The sequence below is a fragment of the Oncorhynchus mykiss genome, chromosome 3 (genome assembly GCF_013265735.2).
Source record: "Oncorhynchus mykiss isolate Arlee chromosome 3, USDA_OmykA_1.1, whole genome shotgun sequence".
In the NCBI taxonomy this organism is placed as follows: Eukaryota; Metazoa; Chordata; class Actinopteri; order Salmoniformes; family Salmonidae; genus Oncorhynchus; species Oncorhynchus mykiss.
In genome coordinates this window covers 7107935-7122756 of record NC_048567.1, presented here as the reverse complement: position 1 = coordinate 7122756, position 14822 = coordinate 7107935, and the positions used below count along the sequence as shown (strand labels likewise).

The window sequence follows — 14822 nt, the reverse complement described above, 5'->3', positions numbered from 1 at the left end:
TTGGTTAATAGAGTGTCAGGAATGTTTACGTGCCACAGGGTGTGGTTTTGCTTTGGACATATTTGTGTTGTCAGAGCTTATTTGCTTGACATGCTTGAAGATGCTTCTCTTAATATGCAGTAGTAGAAATATGTTATCCCAAAGGGGAACTGGTTTAGTTGCATTGCTGTTTATTTAATCATTCCCTGGAGGTTTATTTAATATTTGTATTCCAACTTGTCAGACACTCCTAACCCTCCTCATAGGCTACCCTGTCAGGCTATTTCTTGTTTATTAGCCCTGATATCTAACAGTAGTCTGTTGTCCACAGCTATCTGCTCATTGTTTTCCAAAGTCTCTGGCAAAGTTAAAGTTATGAATCTAATGTTTTAGATTATACTAGTGGAGAGTGTTTATTCTTCTTTAATAGTTCTTATGCATTTAGCCCAGACTGTAGGTGAGGTGTCATGTTTCAGACTGATGTCAGAGAGGGACAGCATTGTGATCAGAACATTATACTTAACTAAACACTCTGGTCTGGTTGACTTGTTATGCATAATGATCTGGTCACTGTGGCTTTTATGTGAGCTGTAAATGTACAGGATAGAATGATCAGGTGAAGTTTTTTTTTTTGGGGGGGGGGGGGGGGGGGGGGGCTGAGAGTGTGGCTTCACTGCTGAGAAGTTCACAAGGAGGGGGGGGGCAGGGGGTTGTGTTAGGGTGTTGTCTTGAAGACACTTCATCTCTCTCTCTGGAAGTGCTATAATATTCAGTTTGCTTTACATAACTGGTCTGATATTCTGTCTGTTTCTGAGAAATGTTTGAACTGAATGGGGAAGTAAGAACCCACTTGTTCACTGTGTCACTCCAATTCAAACTGTGATTGTTGAACCTAGACTTAAGTTACTGCTTCTTCTGTCTTGTTGATGTGTTATGTTCGTTTCTGACAACACATTTCAGCCTACTGTCTCAACAACCTCACACCCAGTCCTGTCCAGACCCGCTGACCCCAACAAATCCTTACCACATCCAATGAGCATAACTGGGTAGTTTTCCAAATGCACCTCTCTCTCTCTCTCTCTCTCTCTCTCTCATGCTCTAACACATTCTTTCTGTAGGGGTTTTCCTGTGAGGAGGGCTGGATATGCTTTATTTTCTCTACATGCTTTAAGATGCTCCTCTTTAATACATAGTAGTAGAAAACTATTATCCAAAAGGGGGAACTGGTTTAGTTATAATGCTGCTTATTTAACAATTCCCTGGAGGTGTAGTTAATAATTTCATTACAACTTGTCTGATTTCTAACTGAATCCTACCCTTCCTTATAGGCTACACATTCAGGCTATAACTCCGTTAATCGGACCTCTTAAGGTATAGGGGGCAGCATTTTCACTTTTGGATAAATAGCGTGCCCAATTTCAACTTCCTGCTACTCATGCCAGGAATATAAGATATGCATATTATTAGTATGTGTATAGAAAACACTGACGTTTCTAGAACTGTTTGAATCATGTCTGTGAGTATAACAGAACTTATGTAGCAGGCAAAACCCTGAGGACTAACTGTTCAGAATATTATTTTTTTTGCCTCTGACTTTTCCCTGAGTTGTCTTTGCCAAGGGATATTTTCAGTTCCTACCACTTCTACTGGATGTCACCAGTCTTTGGAATTTGGTTGAGGTTATTCATTTGTGCAACGAAGAAGAAGCACATCCTGGAACAACGTTACACTATTGAGAGTTGCGCAAGACGTAAAAAGGAGCATGGTTTGTTTACTTGCTGTTGTCACGGTCGTCCTCCTCTTCATCTGAAGAGGAGAGGCGAGAAGGATCAGAGGACCAATATGCGGCGTGGTAAGTGTCCATGGTAAAATCTTTAATAAAGAAAGACTGAACACTATACAAAAGAGTAACAAAAACAATAAACCAAATTCGACCGTGAAGCTACAAAATGAGACCTGTGCTGACACAAGCCACTAACATAGACAATCACCCACAAACAAACAGTGCAACCCAGGCTACCTAAGTATGATTCTCAATCAGAGACAACTAATGACACCTGCCTCTGATTGAGAACCATACTAGGCCGAAAACATAGAAATGCCCCAAAACATAGAAAAACAAACATAGACTGCCCACCCAACTCACGCCCTGACCATACTAAATAAATACAATACAACGGAAATAAAGGTCAGAACGTGACAGCTGTATTGAACACAGATAGCCCCGTCTACAATTTGATCGATTATTAACGTTTAAAAATACCTAAAGTTGTATTACAAAAGTAGTTTGAAATATTTGGGCAAAGTTTACAGGCAACTTTTGAAATGTTTTGTAGTGACGTTGCGTTTTTTGGCAGCTGTTTTTTTCTGGATCAAAGGCGTCAAATAAATGGACATTTGGATATATATGGACGGAATTAATCGAACAAAAGGACCAATTGTGATGTTTATGGGACATATTGGCGTTCCAACAAAAGAAGCTCATCAAAGGTAATGCATGTGTTATATATATTATTTCAGTGTTTTGTGTAGCGCCTGCAGGGTTGAAATATGCAACTCTCTTTGTTGACATTGTGCTATCATCAGATAATAGCTCTTAATGCTTTTGCCGAAAAGCTTTTTAAAATCTGACATGTTGGCTGGATTCACAACGACTGTAGCTTTAATTACATGTGTGATTTAATGAATGTTTGATTTTTATATAATTATTTGAATTTGCCGCGCTGCATTTTCCCAGTTTTTTTCCCAAGTGGGACGCAAGCGTACCCTATACCATAAGAAGTTAATCGGACCTGATTTCTATTTTTCGTTTTTTTTATTTTATTTTTAAAATATTTTTTATTTTTGTTCATGTTCAACATTTTTTATATTTTTTGTACCCCTTTTTATCCCCAATTTTCATGGTATCCAATTTTCTAGTTACAGTCTTGTCCCTGCAACTCCTGTACAGAATTGGGAGAGGCGAAGGTCGAGAGTCCTTCGAAACACAACCCAACCAAGCCGCACTGCTTCTTGACACAATGCCCACTTAACCCGGAAACCAGCCGCACCAATGTGTCGGAGGAAACACCGTACAGCTGGCTACGTGCCCGCCACAAGAGTCGCTAGTGTGCGATGGGACAAGGACATCCCTGACGGCCAATCCTTCCCCTAACCCTGAAGACGCTGGGCCAATTGTGCACCGCCCCATGGGTCTCCCGGTCGCGGCCAGCTGCAACAGAGCCTGGACTTGAACCCAGAAACTCTAGTGGCATCTCTAGTGGCACAGCTAGTACTGTGCCAGTCGGGAGGCATTTGCCCTGATTAGAGTTGTGAAGTGTGTTTATGCTTCATTAGTAATTATTATGCATATATCTCAGACTGTAGGTGTCATGAGGTGTCATGTTTCAGACTGTTGTCAGAGAGGGACAGCATGGGGGGAGGTCTTAATCTTAATGTACATGCTCATTGTATTCTATTCTTTATGGTGTTGAGGGTATGTTTCTGGTTGCTGTTGTGGAGTATCTTCATCACTTATCTATAGCAGGACAGCACACTTTTGTTACAGTCCAGCTTTATGGTAAAACCCTGCTTCAAACTGCTTCAAACTAATCGTGGCCTAGATTGAAGACCAATAACAGTCAGTTGATTAGTTGAAATAGTTGTGTTATAGATAGTTTACCTAAGCAGCCCGTATATGCTACAGCTCAGCGTTCAACACCATGGTGCCCACAAAGCTCATCACTAAGCTAAGGACCCTGGGACTAAACATCTCCCTCTGCAACTGGATCCTGGACTTCCTGACGGGCCGCCCACAGGTGGTAAGGGTACGCAACAACACATCTGCCACCCTGATCCTCAACACGGGGGGCCCTCAGGGTTGCAAGCTTAGTCCCATCATTAAGTTTTCTGACGACACAACGGTGGTAGGCCTGATCACCGACATAGATGAGACAGCCTATAGGAAGGAGGTCAGAGACCTTGCAGAGTGGTGCCAGGACAACAACCTCTACATCAACGTGAGCAAGACAAAGGAGATGATCGTGGACTACAGGAAAATGAGGGCTGAACATGCCCCCATTTACATCAACGGGGCTGTAGTGGAGCGGCTCGAGAGTTTCATGTTCCTTGGTGTCCACAGCACCAACAAATTATCATGGTCCAAACAGACCAAGAAAGTTGTGAAGAGGGCACACCCTTCCCCCTCAGGAGACTGAAAAGATTTGGCAAGGGTTCCCAGATCCTCAAAAAGTTATACAGATGCACCACCGAGAGCATCCTGACCAGTTGCATCACCACCTGGTATGGCAATTGCTCAGCATCCGACCCTAAGGCCCTACAGAGGGTAGTGCATACGGCCCAGTACATCACTGGGGCCAAGTTTCCTGCCATCCAGGACCTACAGTTGAAGTCATAATAATCGGACCTCTATCCACCGGATGTGTACCAAACTCACTAAAAGTGGCAGTAATAAAGCCTCTCTTGAAAAAGCCAAACCTTGACCCAGAAAATATAAAAAAACTAATCGGACTATATCGAATCTTCCATTCCTCTCAAAATTTTTAGAAAAGGCTGTTGCGCAGCAACTCACTGCCTTCCTGAAGACAAACAATGTATACGAAATGCTTCAGTCTGGTTTTAGCACTGAGACTGCACTTGTGAAGGTGGTAAATTACCTTTTAATGGCATCTGTCCTCGTGCTCCTAGACCTTAGTGCTGCTTTTGATACCATCAATCACCACATTCTTTTGGAGAGATTGGAAACCCAAATTGGTCTACACGGACAAGTTCTGGCCTGGTTAAGATCTTATCTGTCGGAAAGATATCAGTTTGTCTCTGTGAATGGTTTGTCCTCTGACAAATCAACTGTAAATTGCGGTGTTCCTCAAGGTTCCGTTTTAGGACCACTATTGTTTTCACTATATATTTTACCTCTTGGGGATATCATTTGAAAACATAATGTTAACTTTCACTGCTATGCGGATGACACACAGCTGTACATTTCAATGAAACATGGTGAAGCCCCAAAATTGCCCTCGCTAGAAGCCTGTGTTTCAGACATAAGGAAGTGGATGGCTGCCAAATTTCTACTTTTAAACTCGGACAAAACAGAGATGCTTGTTCTAGGTCCCAAGAAACAAAGAGATCTTCTGTTGAATCTGACAATTGATCTTAATGGTTGTACAGTCGTCTCAAATAAAACTGTGAAGGACCTCGGCGTTACTCTGGACCCTGATCTCTCTTTTGACGAACATATCAAGACTGTTTCAAGGACAGCTTTTTTCCATCTACGTAACATTGCAAAAATCAGGGCTGATTTCAAGGTTTTACTGCTAACATACAAAGCATTACATGGGCTTGCTCCTACCTCTCTCTCTGATTTGGTCCTGCTGTACATACCTACACGTACGCTACGGTCACAAGACGCAGGCCTCCTAATTGTCCCTAGAATTTCTAAGCAAACAGCTGGAGGGAGGGCTTTCTCCTATAGAGCTCCGTTTTTATGGAATGGTCTGCCTACCCATGTGAGAGACGCAGACTCTGTCTCAACCTTTAAGTCTTCACTGAAGGCTCATCTCTTTAGTGGGTCATATGATTAAGAGTAGTCTGGCCCAGGAGTGTGAAGGTGAATGGAAAGGCTCTGGAGCAACAAACCGCCCTTGCTATCTCTGCCTGGCCGGTTCCCCTCTTTCCACTGGGATTCTCTGCCTCTGACCCTATTACAGGGGCTGAGTCACTGGCTTACTGGTGCGCTTTCATGCCGTCCCTAGGAGGGGTGCGTCACTTGAGTGGGTTGAGTCACAGATGTGATCTTCCTGTCTGGGTTGGCCGTGGCGGAGATCTTTGTGGGCTATACTCGGCCTTGTCTCAGGATGGTAAGTTGGTGTTTGAAGATATCCCTCTAGTGGTGTGGGGGCTGTGATTTGGCAAAGTGGGTGGGGTTATATCCTTCCGGTTTGGCCCTGTCCGGGGGTATCATCGGATGGGGACACAGTGTCTCCTGACCCCTCCTGTCTCAGCCAGTAGTTTATGTGTCGGGGGGCTAGGGTCAGTTTCTTATATCTGGAGTACTTCTCTTGTCTTATCCGGTGTCCTGTGTGAATTTAAGTATGCTCTTTCTAATTCTCTCTTTCTTTCTCTCGGAGGACCTGAGCCCTAGGACCATGCCTCAGGACTACCTGGCATGATGACTCCTTGCTGTCCAGAGTCCACCTGACCGTGCTGCTGCTCCAGTTTCAGCTGTTCTGCCTGCGGCTATGGAATCTTGACCTGTTCACTGGACGTGCTACCTGTCCCAAACCTGCTGTTTTCAACTCTCTAGAGACAGCAGGAGTGCTGGAGATACTCTTAATGATCGGCTATGAAAAGCCAACTGACATTTCCTCCTGAGGTGCTGACTTGCTGCACCCTCGAAAACTTCTGTGATTATTATTTGACCATGCTGGTCATTTATGAACATTTGAACATCTTGGCCATGTTCTGTTATAATCTCCACCCGGTACAGCCAGAAGAGGACTGGCCACCCCTCATAGCCTGGTTCCTCTCTAGGTTTCTTCCTAGGTTTTGGCCTTTCTAGGGAGTTTTTCCGAGCCTGCATTGCTTGCTGTTTGGGGTTTCAGGCTGGGTTTCTGTACAGCACTTTGAGATATCAGCTGATGTACGAAAGGCTATATAAATTGATTTGAAGTAGGAAGTTTACATACACTTAGATTGGAGCCATTAAAACTCGTTTTTCAACCACTCCACAAATTTCTCATAAACAAACTATAGATTTGGCAAGTCAGTAAGGACATCTACTTCGTGCAAGACACAAGTAGTTTTTCCAACAATTGTTTACAGACAGATAATTTCACTTATAATTCACTGTATCACAATTCCAGTGGGTCAGAAGTTTCCATACACTAAATTGACTGTGCCTTTAAACAGTTCTTGCTTGTTTGTAGGTGACCAAATACTTATTTTGCACCATCATTTGCAAATAAATTCATAAAAAATCCTACAATGTGATTTTCTGGATTTTTTTTACTCATTTTGTCTGTCATAGTTGAAGTGTACCTATGATGAAAATTACAGGCCTCTCATCTTTTTAAGTGGGAGAACTTGCACAATTGGTGGCTGACTAAATACTTTTTTGCCCCACTGTATTTCAAGGCCTACCTTGAAAATCAGTGCCTCTTTGCTTGACATCATAGGAAAATGAAAATAAATCAGCCAAGACCTCAGACAAAAAAATTGTAGACCTCCACAAGTCTGGTTCATCCTTGGGAGCAATTTCCAAACGCCTGAAGGTACCATGTTCATCTGTACAAACAATTGTACGCAAATATAAACACCATGGGACCACACAGCCGTCATACCGCTCAGGAAGGAGACGCGTTCTGTCTCCTAGAGATGAACGTACTTTGGTGTGAAAAGTACAAATCAATCCCAGAACAACAGCAAAGGACCCTGTGAAGATGCTGGAGGAAACAGGTACAAAAGTATCTATATCCACAGTAAAACGAGTCCTATATCAACATAACCTGAAAGGCCGCTCAGCAAGGAAGAAGCCACTGCTCCAAAACCACCATAAAAAAAGCCAGACTATGGTTTGCAACTGCACATGGGGACAAAGATCGTACTTTTTGGAGAAATGTCCTCTGGTCTGATGAAACAAAAAATGGAACTGTTTGGCCTTAATGACCATCGTTATGTTTGGAGGGAAAAGGGGGAGGCTTGCAAGCCGAAGAACACCATCCCGACCGTGAAGCACCGGGGTGGCAGCATCATGGTGTGGGGGTGCATTGCTGCAGGAGGGACTTGTGCACTTCGGAAAATAGATGGCATCATGAGGTAGGAAAATGATGTGGATATATTGATGCAACATCTCAAGACATCAGACAGGAAGTTAAAGCTTGGGCGCAAATCAGTCTTCCAAATGGACAATGACCCCAAGAATACTTCCAAAGTTGTGGCAAAATGGCTTAAGGACAACAAAGTCAAGGTATTGGAGTGACCATCACCAAGCCCTGACCTCAATCCTATAGAACATTTGTGGGCAGAACTGAAAAAGTGTATGCGAGCAAGGAGGCCTACAAACCTGACTCAGTTACACCAGCTCTGTCAGGAGGAATGGGCCAGAATTCACCCAACTTATTGTTGAAACGTTTGACCCAAGTTAAGCAATTTAAAGGCAATGCTACCAAATACTAATTGAGTGTATGTAAACTTCTGACCCACAGGGAATGTGATGAAAGAAATAGAAGCTGAAATAAATAATTCTCTACTATTATTCTGATATTTCACATTCTTAAAATAAAGTGGTCCTCCTAAATGACAGGGAATTTTACTAGGAATAATGTCAGGAATTGTGAAATGAGTTTAAATGTATTTGGCTAAGGTGTATGTAAACTTCTGACTTCAACTGTATATACTAGGCAGTGTCAGAGGAAGGTCCCAAAAATTGTCCAAGTCTCCAGTCACCCAAGTCATAGACTGTTCCCTCTGCTACCGCACGGCAAGTGGTACCGGAGCGCCAAGTCTAGGTCCAAAAGGCTCCTTTACAGCTTCTACCCACAAGCCAGAAGACTGCTGAACAATTAATCAAATGGCCAACCGGACTAATTGCATTGATACACACCCCCCCCCCCCCCCCCCCCCCCCCCCCCCATTGTTTTTGCACTGCTGCCACTCGCTGTTTATTATATGTGCATAGTCATGTTTACCCCTTGCCTGCATCTAGCTGATCTAGGGTGTAATCATTAGTCTTTCCAAGCCAAACTTCTTGATCATCTTGATGGTAATAACTTGTATTATAAATCACTACATTCCTCCCTCAGCCATGTGCAGACCAGAAGTGTAATGGTTGTTATAGAACATGTGTAAATTATAATTAATTGGTGGGATAAAGGGCATCAACTTTAGAATAAGCTCATCTCTGCTTGATTAATAACTGGCCATATTTTCCTTTTTTGCCCCATTCAAAATACCCTGGTAGATGCGTCATGGGTAAAACATTTGTTTTTCCATACTTATTCCTAAGAATAAGAGTAGGCTTTAATAGACTGGTGTCAGTATTAGAGGACCAACAATTATCCAAGGCACTGGTTTAATGGTACTGATTGACAAGAATCTGAATGTGAAAATGTATTAAAAGATTACAACTTTAAGAAGAGTTAAAGTGATGGAATTAAGGCAGAGATAATGCAGCAGCATCCTGATCTGGGGGTTTGGGTAGTCCTGAGTGCTGTCCCTGTCTCTGGTGGTTGTGTCCAAATAGCTTGGTTAAGGGATGGGTAGTCCTGAGTGCTGTCCCAAAAAAGGAAAGAGATAGGGAAGAGAGAATGAAAAGGATGTAGCAAGCAGTATTTACAAATGTCTGGTGGTCAGGTCCTCAGTGACAATCACAGTATCTACGAATGTCTGGTGGTCAGGTCCTCAGTGACAATCACAGTATCTACGAATGTCTGGTGGTCAGGTCCTCAGTGACAATCACAGTATCTACGAATGTCTGGTGGTCAGGTCCTCAGTGACAATCACAGTATCTACGAATGTCTGGTGGTCAGGTCCTCAGTGACAATCACAGTATCTACGAATGTCTGGTGGTCAGGTCCTCAGTGACAATCACAGTATCTACGAATGTCTGATGGTCAGGTCCTCAGTGACTTTATAATATATAGGCAAGTCTGTTGTTACAGCCTGATAGAGAACACACTCACCCTTATATGACAAGGTTTTCTATTTTGCGCTTTTTGATACACCTGTAAGCAATGATGCCAATGCAAACAACGACCAGGACGAGTATCAGTAAACACCACCACAGTTCACCCCCTTAAGAACAACAGATAAAAACACACAATTATTGAATAAGTATGTATCATATTACAATTGGAGGACAAATTATTTACAATGAGGAATCATAAAGCAATAATCAATCAAAGGATTAATACAATTACAAAAGGGAGACGGTAACAGTTGCAAAGCCACTGAGGAGTAGATTCGTCTGTCAGAGGGAAATTGTCAGTGTTGAGCAGCATTGCTGCGCTGTGCATTTCTGCACTCACCAGGACGTCCATATTGAGCAGCAGCTCCCGTGAAGTCTGAACCTGCCACCAAGACAAACAACTCAACAGCCAGACTGCAGATGTCTTTGTTAGGGATTCACTCAACTGTACACAGGACAATTAAGTCTCACTAACAAAGCTAGGATGGGAATCAATCTGAGTGTCAATTTGGATAATGCTCCATTTTAAGGTAATTTTCAATTGAGCCACCGTGAATGTGATCTCCACTAAGGCAGAAACATTGCCTTTAAAAACGTGCATTGTGGGCAAAGCTCAATCAGACTGAATCCCGGCCTTAGTGTTCAACTCAGCAAGGGATTCTGCATAAATAGTGCTGTGTAAAATGACCATAACATTCTCTACAGCCAGTTTGTGAAAATAATACAGAATGTTTGAATCAATGACTCACCATTCACAGTAGTTGGTGCGATGCCGATGACAGGGCAATCTGAAATAGCAGAACAGGGCTGATTAGCCTACATGCAACAATTGACAGACGGATCACATATGGAAATGTTTTTTTGGTGATAGATTTTTTTTCTCATACTCTATAATATAGGCGACTGGTAACTTCCTATAGCCCCCTGTGTTTATAGACACCCAGGACCATCGATTTGTTCACTCTACCCACTAGCATTTAGTTCACGTTGTACTATTGTGGGCCATCACAGAGACACTCACTGGCTTGTTCATAGTTGGTAATGGCTGTGCTGTTGGCCTCCAGGGCAGGCTGGATGCTCTCTGAGACGTTTCTGCACACAGTGTAATAATAATCCAGACTACAAATGGTGCACCTCCCAGAAGGAGGATAGGGGGTGGATGTGCATTGCTGGAAAGGACCTGGCATCGTCAGCAGATTCTGGTTCAGGTCACCATTATGATCAAAACATTTCGTCACCTCTGGGCACTTTGTGTCGTTACACAGGAAACACATGTCCTTCATTGCAACTGAGAGAAACAGTGAGATGTATTCACACAAACAGGCAGAGGAGGATTACACTGTTGGCCAGAACAGGGGGGGGGGGGGGGGGCATTAATACTGATGAATGATAGAGAGTGTGTTAACATAGCTACCTTTTTCCGAATCCAACCTGTGAAATAATGGACCAGGAATATTAGTCGAACTCAAAACAATACAAATTCCTGCAATAATTTGTCATGACATCTCTTCGAGTATGAGTTTCAGGGTGCCATACAAGCTAGAACAGCTACATACATTTGAAACAAATAGTCAAACCGAAAACTGCAGACAAAAATGCTATCTTCCACTAAGATCAGTGGGTTAAACTGACAACGGAGTGAAGAGTAGAAAGGGGGGCAGGGGGGAGATTCTCGGTACAACACCGGGACATGTGGTTCGAAGTATTCTAGTATTATTCTGCAGGTTGGCATTTATTGTCATGAATCTTACCTTGGAGGCAGTTCTGCTGGTTCGCGCCCGGGTATGGGCGAGGGGACGGTCTGAAATTATACTGTTACACATACAGGGCAAGATTCATGACAAACGGCACCCTGCTCCCTATCCTGGCGCGTAAACTCTGAAACCGCAACAAGGTTATCGAGTTAAGATAACTCGATATCGAGTTATCGAAATAAGATAAAATACTCTACGTCTACAAGCGTGGCCGATACAATTCCATAACAAGGTATAGAAACACCATGAAAGACAGCGGTAACAACATTCAACGACCCAACCGACACAATGAAAATAAAAACTCACCTGGCGGTTGTATCCTTTGGTACCGGCGCAGTATTTTCTGGCTACTGTTATCTACCGGTGCGTGCAGCCCTACTTTCTACCCTCTCCGCCTCTAGCCTACTTCAAATTACATGCTGAACAGACAGCAAGCGTGCTTTTTTGTCCACCCTGGTGTCTGGTACCGGTCCAGTATTTTCTGGCTACTGTTATCTACCGGTGCGTGCAGCCCTACTTCCTACCCTCTCCGCCTCTAGCCTACTTCAAATTACATGCTGAACAGACAGCAAGCGTGCTTTTTTGTCCACCCTGGTGTCTGGTACCGGTCCAGTATTTTCTGGCTACTGTTATCTACCGGTGCGTGCAGCCCTACTTTCTACCCTCTCCGCCTCTAGCCTACTTCAAATTACATGCTGAACAGACAGCAAGCGTGCTTTTTTTTGTCCACCCTGGTGTCTGGAAGGTCTGAAGTTACACTGTTACACATACAGGGCAAGATTCATGACAAACGGCAACCTGCTCCCTATCCTGGCTCGTAGACTCTGAAACCGCAGAGTCTGGTGTCAGACAAGCTCAGGACATGCAGGTTGACATATAAAAACAAACTCTGAACCACCTATATTAATTTGGGGACAGATCGAAAATAATTAAACATTTATGGCAATAGCTAGCTTTCTGTTGCTAGCCAATTTGTCCTGGGATATAAACATTGGGTTGTTATTTTACCTGAAATGCACAAGGTCCTCTACTCCAACAATTAATCCACAGATAAAAGGGTAACGTTAAACCGAGTTCATTACTAGCAATCCCTCCTCATTCAGGCTTCTTCTTTGGACTGTATCTACTACTACTCATGCAGGTCCAGGATTTGTTTCAACCTGTGTTCGTTTGCGTTTCACACGTGTTTTATAGCACCAAACGCTCCAGGATGAGATCTAACAAGATATGCGAGAGCACAGTAGCTGCATTGCTCAGGACTCCTGGCAGTTAGTTTTAGCTTCTTTGGTTCTGCTGCCACCTTCTGGTCAGTCGAGCGTTGGAAATGTAAACTGATGTCTTGGCTCTTCTGCCACTGGCCCTGGCTTTGGCTGCAAGTGGTGAGTTGTCCTGTAATGCCATTGCTGCAGACTCTGTAGAATGCACCACTTATTTCGCTACATTGTATGGATACTCAACTATTGTTGTCCATGTTCTAAAGCAGGCTACTGCACCTTGCATGTAGCTTGGTAGCCGTAGCGTTTCTGCTTTAGCCAGCAACTCATCATGCATGACAATGCCAAATAAGTCTTTAAAGCAGGAACAAGCTGGTAAATGTGCTGCAGGTACTGTTCCTTTTCCCAATGAGTGTCATTATTACTGCTAATTAGAGATGGGTCCTGGGGGATTGCAGTTAGCTGGCTTGTTGTTTATCAGGCAGCCTGCTCCATGTGGAGGGTATCTGCTGCTAGGTTTAGGAACAGAACCTTACAACTGGCCTCTCCGTGTGGTAACCTACAGTACCATAGTCTGCTGTGTGTGTAGCCATATGTTACAGTGAGGCAGGGCAGTACTATTGTGTCAAAGTTGTTGGTACACCTAATGCCCAGTCATGATGATTATATTTATGGGATCCTGAGTGGCTCAGAAATCTAAGGCAGTGCATCGCAGTGCTAGAGGCGTTTCTACAGACCCGGGTTTGATCCCAGGCTGTATCACAACCGGCCGTGATCAGGAGTCCCATAGGGCAGCGCACAATTGGGCGGGTTAGGGGAGGGTGTGTCTGGGGTACGCCGTCATTGTAAATGAGAATTTGTTCTTAACTGACTTGCCTAGTTAAATAAATGTATATATATTTTTTTTAAAAGTCAATTTCAGGACCAGTTTATAAAGTCAACATTTTCAGCCTGTGTCATATTTCTAACAAAGAAATTGTTAGTTAATGCAGTGTGGAACAACATTTGATCTCTTTGTTATTAATATGCCATTGTGTTCATATTGTTATGTAATGTTTAGTCAAATATGGCCACGGCTGTTTCCCAAACTCCAGTCATCCTGTGTCTTTTGGCCTGCAACAGGGAAACAGGGAAAGATGGTAGCATTACTTATATTACTGTGAGGCTACTTGATTGAATATAGGGCCTAGTCATTCTGACATTCCCATCCATTGTCCAATCTCTTTATCTTCAGAAATACAAATATTTGTTTACCTGCATCTCACTCTTATTTGTGCAAACATTCCACTACCTCACTGAATGGAGGGAGCTTCTGCCCTAAGTAGTCTTTGATAATCACAAAGATATGAAACAGGACTAAACCTCACTACAAGGTTTTTTTTTTTACCATGTTACAAAGTTGATATGATGCCATAGGGTAATCCCAAGGATTTAAACTTCCATGAAGGTCAGTTAAAGGTCAATGTGTGGAATGGACGTACAATAACAAGATCCACAGGGCCTTGATTGGTGTGCCCACTCACAGATATGCTCCCGAGTGGCGCAGTGGTCTAAGGCATTGCATCCCAGTGCAAGAGGCGTCACTGTAGTCTCTGGTTGTGATTGGAAGTCCCATAGGGCAGTGCACAATTGGCCCAGCATCGTCCAGGTTTGGCCGTGGTATGCCGTCATTGTAAATAAGAATTTGTTCTAGACTGACTTACCTAGTTAAATAAAGGTTACATTTAAACATTAAAAAAATATATATACAAATGTCATGTCTCTCATGTTTGAGTAGGTACAAGTTGCAACTAATCACTGGTTCAGGGTTTGATGTTTTCATGTTAACGTGTATTTGAAAGTTCACCTGTGTTTGAGTCATTTGAAAAGATTACGTAAAAGAGATTTTAAGCCTTTTTCCAAGACACAAAACATTTCTTCTCCGAGAGTGTATTTCTCTCTGATATACAGTCGTGGCCAAAAGTTTTGAGAATGACACAAATATTCATTTTCACAGTCTCCTGCCTCAGTTTGTATGATGGCAATTTGCATATCCTCCAGAATGTTATGAAGAGTGATCAGATGAATTGCAAATAATTGCAAAGTCCCTCTTTGCCATGCAAATGAACTGAATTCCCAAAAAACATTTCCACTGCATTTCAGCACTGCCACAAAAGGACCAGCTGACATCATGTCAGGGATTCTCTCATTAAC

At 43.1% G+C, this 14822-nt stretch overlaps 1 long non-coding RNA gene across 3 annotated transcripts; it reads right to left on the bottom strand.

Moving 5' to 3' along the window:
* Nucleotides 1-8975: 8975 nt before the first annotated feature.
* On the bottom strand, nt 8976-12775 carry LOC110508400. Of its 3 annotated transcripts, XR_005040362.1 has the most exons (8): nt 11722-12413; nt 11413-11539; nt 11076-11092; nt 10683-10949; nt 10411-10449; nt 10002-10043; nt 9657-9768; nt 8976-9246 (listed from the first exon to the last, which is right to left on the bottom strand). It is a non-coding gene; the product is annotated as an uncharacterized LOC110508400 (long non-coding RNA). The 3 variants fall into 3 exon arrangements; XR_005040361.1 differs by lacking the exons at nt 11413-11539; nt 11722-12413 and adding an exon at nt 12424-12775; XR_005040360.1 differs by lacking the exon at nt 11413-11539 and having other exon boundaries at nt 11722-12409.
* Between the last annotated feature and the right edge of the window lie 2047 nt (nt 12776-14822).